The 17,665-nt window shown below is 47.5% G+C and overlaps 1 pseudogene; it reads right to left on the reverse strand.

Moving 5' to 3' along the window:
* Positions 1-15,443: 15,443 nt before the first annotated feature.
* Positions 15,444-17,447, reverse strand: LOC142588692 (uncharacterized; annotated as a pseudogene).
* Between the last annotated feature and the right edge of the window lie 218 nt (positions 17,448-17,665).

The raw sequence follows: 17,665 nt of genomic DNA on the forward strand, positions 1-17,665 counted from the left end.
TGGTGGCAAGTGTGAGTTTCAGCGAATCACGCGACTGCACGAGATTTTGCCTTGCCCTGGAGCGGCAGCCATTTTGTCCGCACAGCAAGCACACGAAACCTGGCCTGCTAGCGCAGTTGAGGCATTCGTTAACGTAGTCGAAGAGGTGACGCGATGTTTCCTTGTTCTGCTGGAAGGCGTCTTTTAGTTTGGCCTCCAGCGAGTGCTGTCCGTTCAAAATTTCACCTTCGACGACTGAATGAAAACAGCCATCCTTGACAATACACGGCTGAATTTCTTTACGATCCAGTGCCGATTCTAGCTCTGGTATAGTGTCCACGTGATCTGGCGGTTGCGTTATAGTCAATCGAGACGTCAGTTCACTGCGAAAGTACGCCGATAAAGGTAGAATTCCCAGAATCCACGCTGTCAGCGTTATGACGCGCCCAATCCTAGAGAAACCAAATTTCCTTGTGGAATAGCCCGTGTACACGGGTGACGAGTTAGCCAGGAATGTCGCGATCAAGAACATACCAGAGTCCATAAGTGCATCTGTGTGGAAACGGCCATGATCCAAGATGTCAAATGTGCCCAAAGTCATCCAGACGATAATAGTGGTTACTAAAAGCAATGTGAAGCCCACGTGGGAACCGCCAACGAGATCAAAAAAAGAAGTCATGACCGGTTTGTTATATCTGTGGACGTAGAATGTCTCGGCCGTGTATTCTATAGGATGGGGAAAAAGGAATAAACGAAAACTTCTTTCTTCCTCTCTTATAAGCGCTACAAAAATGTCTGCGCTCCCCTCAATGAGAGCGCGAGCTCCTGCAAGAAAGTCCCCGTATGATTTATACGTGAGTGTCGCATTAAGAGCGATAAGCGCGATAAAGACCTCTCTGTGTGGATGGATGGCACAGCTTTCGGTTTTTGAGATTCTGTGCGCCACTGTGCGCGTACATGCGAGGAAAATTTGTTGCCCACGTATTGCCGAAGTAAAGGCCACTCTTCGACCTGCGTCGTATTGACCGTACTTCCAAGCAACTGCAGTCGAGCCGGTTACTGAGATAGATATTTGGTCTCCTTTATTTGGTGTGAAAGCTGAAGTGGTCTTCCTGCAACCGTTCGTCGTATGGTTTATTGAGGATGGATCATTTTTACTTGGCGTGATATTATGACCAGGTAGGATTATCCAGTCACTGAGATAGGCAAGCAAGGGATTCTTCCTTAGCTTTGCCAAACACCGATCTTGTTCGTGTGGCTCAGCTAGAACAAACACTACAGTCTTCACGTTGTTTGAGGTGTTTTCTAACAGTTGCGTGTAAATTCCCTTCTCTGGATAGGACCACAGGGTCCGTGATTTGGGAAGAGCAGTCAAGAACGCCCGGTGCGCGATTTTCTGTTGGCTTGCACAAGCGTAAAACACCACATCGTCTTGAGCTTTTATGCAGTATTCGAGGAAATTATGGTTGGATTCGGAACGTTTTTGAATACACCACGAATATGTAAGCAAATTCAATACAACTGCAAGACTGTGCATTGTTATACCAGGCATATCTTCTCTAGGTGCGAGAAAGGTTCTGGTAAATATCTCTTTCGGAATATTAGGAACTTCCCGGTAATTCGTGAACCAGTTCCTAAAGCTTCTGCTTAAGCATAGAAGTAAATATTTCCGCTACTATGTTCGTATGCTCCGTTGTGCTCTTTGGCATGCTATTACGGTTACAAATAGCTACTTATATGTTCATGGCATGCAAACTTATGAAAATGTACATTTTTCCCTATTGCACCGCATTCAGCAACCATCAACTTGCGCCTTTACGTATACCATATGGGTAGACATAATGCAACACTGCTTTGGCACATCTCCATTTGATGTACCGTCAATTATCTAAGTTAAAATATGGGATAAATCTACTCGAAACAAATTACAGATCCTCCAACGCAACCGACGCATCAGCGAACGTGTGCAACAGAATAATCTACATACGCTCTACATATCTACGTTTCCGCTTCGTACAACGCCCATAAATGACGTGTTTCAAGAGCTCTTGGAAGAAACTTCCTCTTAAGCACGCAGAAACTGCGGGTTTAAGTCACAATTCGTGTCAGCAATCGTAACTTTTCATGGCAGCTTCGGAGTTGATGACTCTCGCAATAATAAACTACGCCTTATAAAATACACGGAGAAATCAAACACCGCCGTAGCAAGTCTTAGCTCAGTGTTCCTTCTTGTGCGAACAATGATGAAGACGTCCAACGGCGGCAACTTCTTCCTCTTCCGTGTATCGCTTTCCGGTCCTATTGGGGAGTGCGTGTAGAAAGGTCGATTTGACGTCGGAGCCTCACACCAGCCCATCTCAAGACGCGGCCAGCATTTTCAGCGTTCACGGACGAAGTAACATGTTGGGGGAGCTCGCGACACGCACATATGCACGCTTCCTCAAGTGTCTCATAATAAATATTCGGGCTCCTCCCCCCCTAGAGGCACTTCCGGTACTGAGTTATTGAACAAGCTAACATTATTGTATGTGAAATCATCAGTGGAAGCGACGCCAAATGATTGCCTGCGCTGCAAACCACAGTGAATGCGAATGGGCTCAAATCCGAGTTGCTTTTCAGGTGTACGAGTTGGAAGACATAGGATCAACGTCTCGTACGAAGTGATGAAGCGGTAATCACATATCGAGCACGTAAAGCATCCATGTTTCCTTGAGTAGCAATGCGGCCGTCACGCGCGAGTCGCATAAACGCTGGAGACAAAAGTAGCGCGCTTGCATAGGACACCATTGCAGATCAAAATATGTGCACAGTTCTCGGCTCGCAGTAATGGGTGTTCCTTCCCAGTGGTTAAGGTTAGTAGATACACTTGCCTTGTTTTCGAAATTCCATCAATACGCTCAGAGCAGGTAACTTTAAGGGTAGAACACAAGACAGACAAGCTCGTCGCCTTGACAACCGTGTTGTTGACGTGAGAAGGAAGACGTAAGCATTTTTTCTAGTGCCTACTCCAGGCACTTGCTACATTCGAACTTCTTAGCATATACCACATTGAAGCGCGTGGCACTTACCCCCTCATCGGTTTTGTCTTTTTTGGCGTTTCATCCTTGCTCATATTGCGAAGCACCTTTTCTAGCTTTTGTGCCAAGGTGACCCATCAGCGCAGTTGAGCTTAAAGATGCACTGACAAGAAGCTTGAAAGGGGAAGTGTTCTTTCTGGGTACTATTACGCACATAGTGTATCTCCTTGCTATCACCTTCTTTGTGCGAGGGCTTTTGGTACGCAAATGGACTAATTGGCAACTCAGCATAAGGCAAATAAGGAACAGTGAACTATATTTCCTACTTCGCCAGTTCCCCATATATATATATATATATATATATATATATATATATATATATATATATATATATATATATATATATATATATATATCTATATATATATATATATATATCGGATGTGCTTGCGACGACTGCCAACATACTTCAATTATCACCATTGGCCGAGAATTCAATTTAAGGTGGGGCGCTGAATTGCTCGACAAATGTGGACATTAGTATCACGGGAAATTTAAACATAATACCTTGCGATGACGAATATTCATTGACTAGATTTTTTTACCTAACTCTACTTGGAACAATCTTTCAACATTACAATGCTTTCAAGATAATAATTCTCAAAGTGCGCGACAGAACGCAATGATGTTCCACTTATTTTTGAGCTTCATGGCACGAAACGGTTCTTGGCAACAAAAGTGGAAAAGTTCGTTTTTTACTGGAAATTTACAACAAATAGCTGGAATCTTCAGAACCAGTTCTAATTGAGTTTGCTTTGTAATCTCAGGCGCTAGAATTTATGCATTCCAATGTGTACCAGAAAAAAATAGACAATTACTTATTTAGCGTTATTGTACCAATTAGCGGGATATGCAGTTTGATTTGTCGTGCAACCAGCGTCCACCCGTATGAGTTACCCAGCTGATGGACTAGAGCTGTATACTTTACCCAGTGCTGCTAGATCTGGTAAGCGTAATTACATGTCAGTAGACCAACTGACTTCCATCGCTGCAGTACAATTGGCAGTGCAGCGCAAGCGTAATCCTGGGGTTCTGGGCTCGGGTAACACAGGCGGCAAGCTATCCTTTCGTCCACTTTCATTTCCATTCCCCCCAATTGATGTTTTATACATTTCAATTTCAACCATAGCAATATTCCCCGATTCTTTCCTAGACTTCATTGTCGTTGACTTCTTACGGTAACAATTACCAAAAATCGAGCGCCTAGGTTTGCGTTCTTCTCTACATATTGTTGTCACAAATACAGGCGTAAGCAGAAGACGAAGAAGACGGTGGTTGTTGTTGGTACTCGCCCTCCTTCAGCTCGGACGTTGCCTCTTGCATTCATATAAAACGCAGGGCGCATCCAATCCTAAACGCGTACGGTCATTAGTGGAGGTGCTGGTTCCATTTTCATCCTGGAACTCCTTAGGCAGACTCTACCACCAGCCTCGGCAATGCGTGCTGACGTGCCACAGCGAGGTGTTACCGCACCACCGGTGGTCCGCTGCACCAGAGTACGAAGTCAATGGAACTAGCTCATATTCAACGACACCGACAAGCACGACGTCGAGGACTGGCTCATTTCGTATAAGTGGGTAAGCGCCCACATTAAGTTGGATGACGGTGACAAATTGCTAAGCTAGCTCAGCTGTGGTTCCACAACCACCAAGCTGATATTGCCAGCTGGTCATCCTTTAAATGGCGACAGTCTATGGTCGACTCACTGTTCGCCAGCTCCGCGCAGAACAACGCTTATGCGGTCGCACCCAACAATACGGCGAGAACTTCACGGCCTACATGGACGATATTTTCGACCTGTGCCGTCGTATCAACTCAGCCATGTCCTGAAGCTGATAAAATCAGACACATCACGAAGGATCGAAGAGGGCGCCCTCCAAATGCGGGTTGCCAAAAATACCCAAACTGCCACTGACGGCGTTCAGTATTGCCAGCGCTACGCCGACTTGCAGAAACAGCGCATTTCTACGGGCCACCCGAGCTCTCACACGGCCAATATGTCAGCATTACTGTAGGCGCCGTCTCTACCGACGCCACAATAGTTATGCAGCAACTAAAGCAGTTTGTCCGAGAAGAAGACGCACGACAATAGTCCCTGGTTCACTACTTCCCGCTCTGCGCGCAGGCACTTGCTCCGACGCTTAGGCAAGCCATATACGAGCAAGTTTCCGAGGCACTACCAACCTCCTACCAGCATCCGCCTGTTTCTGCTCCTCTGAGCTATGCTGAAGTCCCACGCAGGCAGTCACCAGCAGTGCGACTCGGCACGGATCATAGTCGACCAACAAATGCCTTCTACGCTGCGCATGCGACTGTCCGCCTGAACCCGCCACCTTTTCGCCGTCCCACACGGCCGTCCCCTAACCTTGGCGCACCCTGGACAACACGCATATCACATAATTCTGTTGTCCACCTAGGCCACATCGCAAGTTTCTGTCGTTGTCATGACTTCCGTACTAGGGCAGGCGATGAAAGTCAACGCACCTTACGGCCCCAGCCACCGCAACCAATCTCCTCCCGTTAAACAATGGACACCTGATCACCTAATCGAGGTGGCTACGACAAACGTCGACCACCCTCGCCGCATCACCGTTTACTCTTCCTTATGGTTAGTCCCCCCTACCCGTTCGAGCAAAAAACTAGCCATCGCAGTTCCAGAGCCAAGAACTGAGCTCGAGCCGACAATTTCAAGGCCTCGATTTCTACCTGCGAACGAAATGGCCCTGAATATCGAAAGTGTTCCGGTGCAAGCGCTCGTCGATACTGAAGCCACTGTGTCTGTTCTTACTGGAGAAGTGTACCGCAAATTAAACAAGATAAATATTCCTCTTCCACACGTTTCTCTGCGTACCGCACCGCCCATCACATTCAACCTTCCGTGGCATGCACAGCTCGACTTGTCATTCAGGACATTTTAAGCGTAGTCGAATGTCTTGCCTTTTCGACATATTCGTTCTATGTAACGTTGGGTTGCGACTTTCTTGGTACAAACCATGCCATTGTTTACTGTGAGCGTGCCGAATTTTATTGGTCACCGATGTGTGTCCCCTCCTCTGACAAGCCACCTTCTTCTCCAGTGGTCGTCGCAGCGGACACTGACATACCTTCTTTGTCTTCTGGTTTTGTGCTCCTTTCTTGCAGCTATGTCCCTCTTTCATCGCCCTATTTTTGCCCTCCAAAGCCTTCATCCCCATCGTCATCCTCGTAGAACTGGGCATGGCAGCATCGACAGAATGCGGAGCACTAATCCGTTTGTCTTCCTTGTGCAGCTGTGTGGCCTTCTTGGGTGTTTCAACGTTGGCTGTCCGGACATCGGCGTGCTGAACCTCTCTGCGCATGTCCATCTTTCAACGCATCAAGACATCGATCAAGAAATACGCCCACCAGCATTGGAATCTTGGAATCCGTATCATCATTCTTCGGCAACACGTACTGATTGCCAGGAACCTGGACTACAGGGGGCATCACAGTGCACTCAAGCTATAAATGGGATTCATGCTCGTTTTGCAACCACTGGGCATGGCAGCATCGACAGAATGCGGAGCACTAATCCGTTTGTCTTCCTTGTGCAGCTGTGTGGCCTTCTTGGGTGTTTCAACGTTGGCTGTCCGGACATCGGCGTGCTGAACCTCTCTGCGCATGTCCATCTTTCAACGCATCAAGACATCGATCAAGAAATACGCCCACCAGCATTGGAATCTTGGAATCCGTATCATCATTCTTCGGCAACACGTACTGATTGCCAGGAACCTGGACTACAGGGGGCATCACAGTGCACTCAAGCTATAAATGGGATTCATGCTCGTTTTGCAACCACTGGGCATGGCAGCATCGACAGAATGCGGAGCACTAATCCGTTTGTCTTCCTTGTGCAGCTGTGTGGCCTTCTTGGGTGTTTCAACGTTGGCTGTCCGGACATCGGCGTGCTGAACCTCTCTGCGCATGTCCATCTTTCAACGCATCAAGACATCGATCAAGAAATACGCCCACCAGCATTGGAATCTTGGAATCCGTATCATCATTCTTCGGCAACACGTACTGATTGCCAGGAACCTGGACTACAGGGGGCATCACAGTGCACTCAAGCTATAAATGGGATTCATGCTCGTTTTGCAACCACTGGGCATGGCAGCATCGACAGAATGCGGAGCACTAATCCGTTTGTCTTCCTTGTGCAGCTGTGTGGCCTTCTTGGGTGTTTCAACGTTGGCTGTCCGGACATCGGCGTGCTGAACCTCTCTGCGCATGTCCATCTTTCAACGCATCAAGACATCGATCAAGAAATACGCCCACCAGCATTGGAATCTTGGAATCCGTATCATCATTCTTCGGCAACACGTACTGATTGCCAGGAACCTGGACTACAGGGGGCATCACAGTGCACTCAAGCTATAAATGGGATTCATGCTCGTTTTGCAACCACTGGGCATGGCAGCATCGACAGAATGCGGAGCACTAATCCGTTTGTCTTCCTTGTGCAGGTGAGCAAAAAGTATGGAAAATGTTTTCGTTCTAATGACCTATTCGTGTTGGTGCTGCCGTGCCCTCGGCTTTGTTGCTTGCTACAGGTTTTCACATTGTGTCTGAGGAAATTATTATTGTTAGCCGGAGACATTGAATCGAACCCAGGCCCTGACATGACCCGAATTTTACAACAACTTAATGATATTGCAGTCGACATAAAAGATATGAAAGAGAACAGATTACTGAACATAGAGAACAAATTAGATGCCCTGTCCAGGCTTGAGAGCCGAGTAACGTCCTGCCAAGAACAGGTTAGTTGTATGAGTACAACGATTGAAAGGCTTGAAGCAAGGCTTGAGCATCTTGAAAATTATAGTAGGAGGTCAAATCTGATCATATATGGCATCCCAGAAACTGAAGAGGAAACAAATGAATCGCTTGAAGAAACCGTAAACAAAGATATTTTTCATGATATTTTAGGGCTCGACCCTATCCCTATTGAGCGGATACATAGGTTAGGTAAACCGGCAATTGACAAAACACGTCCTGTAATCCTAAAGCTTTTAGACAGTAGGCATAAAACTGTGATACTCAAGAACGGAAAGAAACTAAAGGGAAAAAATTATTCAATTGGCGAAGACTTTTCAAAGAACGTTCGTGAACTAAGAAAGAAACTATGGGATAGCGCGAAGCCGAACCGAGATAAAAAAGAAAGGGTTTCCTTGGTGTTTGATAAGTTATATATCAATAATATTCCTTACGTTTGGGACTGCGAAAAAAATGATAAAGTGAGGGTTCAAAAAAACGACGGGATCGGCGCAAGTCGGCCCGTGACGCGAAGTTGTACGCAGTTGCGAAACCGCTCACCAATAAAGTGAGTGGTTCATTTACCTCAGCTTCTTTCTTCACTAAGACAGATAGCTTGTCTTGCCATAGTAACACGGGCCAATCTAGTATAAAAAGCTTGAGAATAGCTAACATTAACGCACGCAGCGTTGCAAACAAGAAAGACTCGCTTGAACTTAAACTGCTGGAGTTCGACCCACACATATCAGTCCTGACGGAAACTTGGTTACATGAGGACTTAGCAGATGACCTGGTATTTCCTCCTCATTATAAAGTTGTTCGCAAGGACAGGACCTCAAGGGGTGGTGGCGTAGCCATTCTCTTAAAAGACTCTGTAGAATGCGACCTTGTATATGATGTTCCTGACCTTGAATGCCTTTGCATAAAAATTTCTTGCTGGGGTCATTCTTTCATCCTGTATGGTTGCTACAGGCCACCAGATGCCGCACCCGACTATCTTATTAAGCTACAACATCACCTGTCTCATTTCCAAAATAAGAAAATACTGTTAATAGGTGACTTCAATCTGCCAGATGTGTGCTGGTACCGCTTACAAGGCGGTGCTAAGTCTGGGAGCAATGCAGACGTTCTGTTTGATGTCATGCTTACTCATGATTTAGCTCAAATTGTAAATCAACCTACTCGTGTACAAGGTTCATCTTCCTCTATACTAGACTTAGTTTTTGCTAGCCGTCAATATTCTATGCATACTGTATCGGTCGAAACAGGCATTTCAGACCATCACCTCGTAAGCGTATCGATAGATTTAGTTAAGTCCCCTTACCACAACAAAAAAGCCAGTCACGTACGTTGTTTCAAGGATTATTCTAGGGCTGATGATGCCGCAGTGATTGATCATATGGAAACTTGTTTATCGAGCTTCGATGATAATGACGATGTCTGCAAGCTGTGGGAGCGATTCGTCGAAATGTGTCAATATTGTCTAAATGCCTTTGTTCCGAATAAACGCAAAAAAGTTCACAAACGCACACCTTGGATGACGCGGAAGATTATTCAACTGAAGCGAAAACTAAAAAGATCTAAGAAAAAAAACCACCAGTTAAGTCAGATTGAAACGCTTAAAAATAATCTTGAACGTGCGGTTCGTGAGTCAAAAGACTTCTACTTTAACACAACATTACCCAGTTTTGTTAAAAATGACCCAAGTAAATTTTGGAACTTCCTGAGTGACAGCAAGAAACATATCTCAAAAATAACAGCGGAGGGAGATACTTTGACTGATCCGATTGATATTGCACGCCATTTTAATTATTTTTTTCACAGCGTATTCTCTAAAGAAGGTGTACAAACTGTACAAAGCGCATCAAATTTTCCTGTATCGGAGGTTGACTTTGTTAGCCTCCCTGGTGTATTTGCTTTGCTTTTAGAACTGAAACCTAAAACTTCTTCTGGTCCTGATAATTTACCCAATGTATTTTTGCGACGCTATGCCGAAATAATTGCGAAGTTTCTTTTTGTGCTGTTTAAAAAATCTCTGCTGTCATCAAAACTTCCGGTTGAATGGAAGACTGCTCGAGTTGTTCCCATCTTTAAAAAAGGTGACTGCACATTACTACAAAATTACCGTCCTATTTCTTTAACTTCCGCATGCTGTAAAATGCTCGAACATATTATTGCTAAACATATTAACAAATTTCTTGAAGAACACTCCATATTAAGCGACTTTCAGCATGGGTTTAGAAAGGGCTATTCTACAATAACACAATTAGTTACAATAGTACACACCTTTGCTAAAACACTGGATATGAATGGTCAAATAGACGCCATATTTATGGATTTCAGCAAAGCATTTGATAAAGTTCACCACGAAAAACTGATTCAAAAACTAAAAAACATTAATCTTCCAGACATTTTAATATCGTGGATTCAAGATTACCTCACGAATAGAGTGCAATTTGTTTCAGTCGATGGGTGCAGCTCCAGTTGTCTCCCAGTCACCTCTGGGGTGCCCCAAGGAAGCGTCCTGGGGCCTTTGCTTTTTCAGATTTACATAAATGATATTGTTAATGTGGTTACTCCAGGAACTCATATTCGCTTGTTTGCTGATGATTGTGTCGTTTTCCGTCAAATTACGTGTACTAACGATCAAAACGAACTTGACCAGTGTCTTCGAAATGTTCTTGATTGGTGCAGCGAGTTTTCCATGGTTCTTAACACTGAAAAAACAGTTTCGATGCAAATAACACATAAAAAGAACCCAATTAACCACGTGTATACACTGGGATCATCAACACTAAAGCAGGTTAATAGCTACAAATATCTAGGTGTAACAATCACAAGCCGTCTTTCCTGGAACTCACATATAGATAACATATGCTCCTCTGCATTTAAAAAGCTGTGTTTTCTGAGGCATAAACTAAGAAATTCACCTTCTCACATAAAACTTCTAACGTATAACACTTACATCAGGCCAAAGCTCGAGTATGCTTCGGTTGTTTGGGACCCATTCACTAAACTTAACATAGATAAATTAGAAAGGGTTCAAAGAAAAGCTGTTAGGTTTATCTATTCCAAATTTAAAATCACCGACTCCCCCACTGACCTCATGGCGGCTAACAATATTGAAACACTTGAAACGCGAAGAGGAAAATATCGCCTTGAATTTCTTTATTCTTTACTTAACCATAAGTTTGCTTTGGATACTTCACAGTACATATCCCCTCTAACCACACGTTATACCCGACATCATCACATTCACTCATTGACACCGTATTTTGCGAAAACTGACTGTTTTAAATATTCCTTTTTTCCGCGGACAATATCCGATTGGAACCATGTTATGACATCTTAATAGTTTGCAATATTTGTCTCCTTATTTTTATGTATATTTCTTTTCATTGTGTTCTGTATCTTTTGAGTTTTAAGAATATATGCCTGTCCTGCTTGGACCCTGAAAAGGGTCTGCAGTATGTACTAAATAAATAAATAATCAGCCTATTTTATGTCTTCTGCAGGACGAAGGCCTCTCCCTGCGATCTCCAATTACCCCTTTCCTTCACCAATCGATTCCAACTAGCGCCCTCCGATTTCCTTTTTTCATCACCCCACCTAGTCTTCTGCCGTCCTCGACTGCGTTTGCCTTCTCTTGGCGCCAATTCTGTAACCCTAATGGGCCACCGGATATCGAACCTGCGCCTTACGAGACCTGCCCAGCTCCATTTTTTCTCCTAATGGTAATTAGAATATTGGCTGTAACCATTTGCTATCTCAACTAAACCGCTATTTTTCTGTCTCTTAACGTTACTGCTAGCACTCTTCGTTCTATCGCTCTTTGAGCGTTCCTTAACTTGTTCTCCAGCTTCTTTGTCAATTTGCAAGATTCTGCCCCATATGTCAGCACCGGTAAAATGCGCTGATTGTACATCTTCCTTTTCAATGAAAAGGTAGGCATAAGGTCAGAAGCTGACAATATCTGCCGTATGCGCTCCAACCCATTTTTATACTACTGTAAATTTCTTTCTCATTATCAGTGTCATCATGACTGCAGAAGGGCAGCGGATTGGGCGAGTTGGTGTGGCATGGTAACAATAAAATTCAAACGGCGCTAAACGACAGGACCAGAATGAGGAGGAGACAAACACGGCGCTGGTCCTGTCGTTTAGCGCTGTTTGCATTTTATGGTTATCATCATGACTGATTGACCTAGGTAAACGTTCTCCTTCACAGACTCCAGAGGCTGACTGGCGATGCTTACCTCTTGCTCCCTTGCCAGGCTATTCTGATAATCTTCTTTCCCGCGGGGACGACGACGAAGTGCATTCTTGGTAGAACGCTCCTACCTGCGTTCTCGGATTTCTGGCGAAATATTCGGAATTTCCTGATGCCTCGGCTCCCGGTCTTGTGGCCATGGACGTGGAGCCCTCCAGAAGACCTCCTGGCCAGAGGTCATCAAGGGCGTCCTTCACGAGGAAGAGAGGAAGCGTGCTCAGTGACACCGAGGACACATAACTGCACTCCGTGTCGGATGATGACTCGTCGGATGATAGCTTCGTCACTGTCCGCAAAAAGGGGGCCGTAAGGAGGACTGTCCGCACGAATACATCAACGCAACCGAGCACGGCGACTCGGAAGTCAAGGCATGAACGCTGGCCTCACGCCATCGCGTTCGTACCCGTGGAACCCTCAAGCAAACTCCGACTGCTAAACAGGCAAGAACTATCCGTTTTCTTGGAAGAGTTCGTGCCGAATGAAATTAAGGACATTCGAATAAATACAGGAAAAAATGTCCAAGCAATCGAAGCGCTAAAAAAATTGGAGCAAATCTCGGAGCTAGGGCGCATCAAAGTGCGTTCCTATATCCCGATTGATGATGCATCCACAGCAGGTGTAATTTATGACATCGATGTCACCATTCCCAACGCGGACTTGCCCATCCTCGTCAAACCAGCGAGTGAGGGTGCCCACTTGTCGAAATGTTTACACCTGCATTCACCTTGTTCACGTTTTGATCATCGTGATGTCACATTAGGAACATATGACGGTCATTACAGAAACTCATTGTTCACTTTCATATGGGTATGATCCCGGTATTTTTTCGCGTCCTTTACGTCGACAGAAAACTCACGTAGGCTGATTCCTGCGACTGTGCAGTGCCAGGAACAATAGCCGACATTCCCTTAAGGTAAAGGCGCGAAGCCAACATACAGTACAGCCTTCTTTCGGTACAATATACAGAAATAAAAAAAAGCCGTCAAATCTCATGACTGATCACATGGCGGGCGCACTTCCGTGTTGATCAACGTACGCTGCTGCCAGTCACTAAGCCGGCGGTCAGTAGCGGAGACTTTAACGGAAACATCCCAAAACTGGAAGCAAGAAGTGGTTGAATGAACCAGTGAACGAACTTCCCTACGTGGGTCAAGCATCGACTTAACTTAGGCCAAACACTACACTTAGAATGCTGCAGACGGGATCTTTCCCGTCGCGGGGATTCCTCAGTAGGATGTACTCGGATGTGGACCCTAGTTGTCCCGACTGCACTGAAACCTTTTGCTCATTGGCTCACATGCTCTGGCGATGTCCCGCGTTGCCTAACGACTTCCTCTCCAGCGAAGCCGAATGGGAGGAGGCCATCAGAAGCACGGTACTCCGAAAGCAAGCCCAGGCTATCCAGAGGGCCCAGGAAAGAGCGGAGCGTCACGGCGTTCTGTCCTTTACGTGGGCGCGGCCAGCGGCTACAATGGCCACCCGTTAGGAGGTCCTGGTAGCTCCTCAGGATTAAATAAAGTTCGTTGTCTGTCTGTCTGTCTGTCTGTCTGTCAAATTAGAACGGAAAATATCACTGTGTATCATAGCGACCGCACAGCTGGTATAGGAGAAATTCAAAAATAATAAATAAATTGAAGGTTTTGTAAACTGCATTAAAACGTGTGCCTGTGTCATATATCACATTCAATAACAATGTGCGTAATGACCGAACATCATGGGAACTATATTTGACAAGTTACCCTGGATTAGGCGCAACATATCTACAACTTTGCTGACCAACTACTTCACAGGAAAGGATTGGCGGTGATTTTTATAGTAATCTCGCGCACTTTAACAGAATGATGTTATTGTGACCCATATAACGGAGGTGGTGTTTAACGTTTCGGTTAGTGCGTACTTCACATCCGCCGCTGGTATTCGCTGAGGTTTCCATCAGGAGGTGTCTGATGCATAGCCTCCAAACACCCAGCCCCATTAAAGTACGAGTCTCCCCAACGCGATGAGTCAAACAGGTCGTGGCATCTCAAGTACAACTTCAGCGAGGCAACATCGCCGCACAGGCAGCAGCATGGTTCGATGACATGACAGGGCAAGGAAAGGTTCGGGTCTAGAGGTGACGCCAGGCGATCTCGCACCATCGTTGGGAGTCCAGCCCGCTACCTGTGGTGTTAAGGCGAATTAAGGCGCTCGAACCCACGACTCAACTGGGGGATATGGGTGAACAGGCCATATCTGCAATTTGGATGCCCATTGGTATTGTGGAGGTCGTTTGTCGAGTCGACTACGTTTGGTTTAAGGAGAAGGTAATTAACACAGGGTAAATAAGATGGAGATAAGGCTTTAGAACCCAACACTTTTGGGGGAGTCGAATCCATGACTTTTGGTGTTAATTGAAGCGAAGGTCATTAAAGGACATCTAATTAAGTTTTAGTTAATGGAGGCACTCGAATCCACGATGTTGGTTGGGAAAACATATGTAAGGCGATTCAACCACGCATGGAACGAGCGAGTGAGCTAAACAACTTTATAAGGAATGCCTGCGGAACGATTAGACTTTCCCTGTAAGGGAGGTGTCACCGTAACGTGACCATGACGTCTTCCCGGCGTGCGGCGCCTCTACTCCGCCCGTGGGCGCACTGCTCCCTTTGATCGACCACACCTGCCCCTCTTCTGGGGTGGCAGCCTCCCTCCGGTTTTGCTCGGTCGTTGCCTTTCGTAGGTCGTCGATATCTGCTGGACGGCCTGGGCTTGGACCTCGTAATCGGACCACCTAATTGTGGCCTCGAGCCCCGGCGGGATCGTCATCGTTGCAGGTTCATGCAGGTTCTTGGAAGAGTCCCAAAGGATGTGAGCTGCAGTGGCTCTTTCCTTTCGGCACACACAACACAGGTTACTAACATAAACACTCGAACACACGTGTCTCATTAGCACCGGGGTGAATAAGGACCGCGTCTGAAGTTGTCGGTATAATACCGCTTCCATACGGTCACGCCCGGATGAGGAGGCGGCATAGTACTTCTCTCTAGTCGGTACCACTTCACAATTTCGTTGTAGGAGGTCATTCTGTCCTTGGTTTCCCACCACAACGACGGGTCGACCGCAATAGCAGCGGCACGGTTGGTTAGTCCTCGCTGCACCGCGTTCGCCGTCTCGTTGTTGTTTGCCTTGCCGCGATCCGATACATCACTGCCCATGTGCGCCGGAAACAAATTTTGTGTTTAACTATAGGGTTTTACGTGCCAAAACCACTTTCTGGCTATGAGGCACGCCGTAGTGGATTGGATTGGAGGCAACATTATTTATGCCTGCACTTGGGCGCTCGCGCGCCCCGACGAGAGCCTACGTCATCTACGAAGTCGCCGTTACTCGGCGCGGGTCTCCGCTCACTGTTGCCGGCTCACTGGGTCCGTGCCTTTCGCGCGCCTCGAAGGCCTGCTGGACGGCCCAGAGCTGTTCGTCTCGGTCGTAGCTCTTCGCGGCTGCCTCGAGCCGCGGTGGGAGCGTTCTTGATTTTGCTTCTTCTGGATTTTTAACGCAGTCCCACAATATGTGCGTGTAGTCTGCGGTCTCCCTCCTGCAGAATCTGCACTTATCGGTCGGAGATGTCTCAGGGTACATGCGATTCATCAGTCTAGGGCTCGGTAGCGATCCGGTCTGGAGCTGTCTCAGTACTACCGCCTTCGCTCGACCCAGCCTCGGGTGCGGGGGTGGGAGAGTCCTGCGAGCCAGGCGGTAGGCCTTCGTCATTTCATTGTAATCCGTCATGCGCTCCTTGGTTCCGAACCACGTCGGACGGCCTGTCGCCGGGGCGCGGTTGGTTAGCGCTCGCGCCGCTGCGTGTGCCGTCCCATTATGGTTCTCATTGCGTTCCGACGCGTCGCCCGCGAGTGCCGGGAACCACTTGAGTCGTACTTCTCGTTCTTGTAGTTTGACCGCTCGCAGTGCGCGCTCAGCCTCCCTGCAGATTTGGCCTTTGGCGAAGTTTTGCACTGCCTGTCTCGAGTCACTCAGCATGGTGTGACAGTCTCCGTCGGCGATGGCCAGGGCGGTGGCTACCTCCTCCGCTTGTTCCGCTCCGGCGCTTCTCACGCTCGCTGCCGTCCTCGTGGCGCCGGTTGACGCCTTTATCACGAACGCTGCGAAGGCATTCCGTGGGTATTCGGCCGCGTCTACGTACCGCGCGTGTTCGTCGTTGGCATGCTGGTCGATGAGAGCCTTGGCCCTCGCCGCTTTTCTTCCCTTGTTGAACTCGGGATTCATATTCTTCGGTATGGGGTCGATTCTGGTCTGGCGTCGGACCTCTTCTTGGACGGGGAGCTTTATCTCCACCTCGTTCGAGTGTCCAATACCCAGATCATCCAGTATCTTCCTCCCGGCTTTGGTCATGGACAGCCGCTCCAGTTGAGAGGTCCGTTGCGCTTCGGCTATTTCTTCGAGCGTATTGTGTATTCCGAGTTGGAACAAGCGGGTTGTGTTCATGGACCCGAACAGGCCCAGCGCCGTCTTTTACGCTCTTCTGATGAGCACGTTGATTTTTTTACGTTCGCGTTGCAGCCGTCTGTGGTAGGCTGCAGCATACGCGACATGGCGGATGACGAAGGAGTGGACGAGCCTAATTAGGCTCTCCTCTCTCATGCCAGCCTTCCGGGAAGTGACTCGTTTCAGGAGGCGAATCGCGTTGGCTGCTTATGCCTTGAGACGGGTGATGGTTTCGCCGTTTCTTCCGTGCTTCTCGATGACCGTGTCTAGGATCCTAATTTTGCCGACCTCGGGGATCACGTTGCCGGATTTGGTTACAATTCTGGTTTTTTTCTCGTTTTCATGTTATCTGGTCTTGCCTCTGCTGTTTTTAGTAGGTGGGAGTATCAGAAGCTCCGATTTGCTCGGCGAACATCTCAGTCCGGTGCCTTCCAGCTGGTCTTCTATTGCGTCGATGGCGGCTTGCACCGCGCCCTCGGTGTGGGCGTCGCTGCCACCGGACACCCACAGCGTTATATCGTCCGCGTAGATAGTACGCCTGACATCTTCGATGTTCCCGAGCTTTTCGGCCACTACGATCATTACCAGGTTGAACAGCATTGGCGAAATGACCGATTCCTGCGGTGTGCCGGTGCTGCTGAGCTTCTTGTCTTGCGTCTGTAGGTCGCCTGCTCGTAGCTCGACGGTCCTGTCCGTGAGAAAGCCCTTGATGTAGTTGCAGGATCTTTCGCCCATGTTGAGCTTGGAGACTTGGGACAGACTCGCCGAGTGTTTCACCGTATCGAAGGCGCTCTGTAGGTCGAGCGCTAGGATTGCTTTGTTGTCGCGGGAGCTGCCGCCATCATCGATGATTTGGTGTTTGAGCTGCAGCATCATGTCCTGCGTGCTGAGGTGCTCTCTGAAGCCGATCAAAGCTGCCGGGTACAGCCCTCCTCGTTCCGGGTAGTCTTGCCGCCTGTTGAGCAGGACGTGCTCCAGCACCTTGCCCACGCAGGACGTGAGCGAGATGGGCCGGAGGTTATCCGAGTCGGGCGGCTTCACGGGCGTGGGGATCAGAATGGTCTTGGCTGTCTTCCACAGCTTTGGCAGCG

This window comes from Dermacentor variabilis, chromosome 7 (genome assembly GCF_050947875.1).
Source record: "Dermacentor variabilis isolate Ectoservices chromosome 7, ASM5094787v1, whole genome shotgun sequence".
Classification (NCBI taxonomy): Eukaryota; Metazoa; Arthropoda; class Arachnida; order Ixodida; family Ixodidae; genus Dermacentor; species Dermacentor variabilis.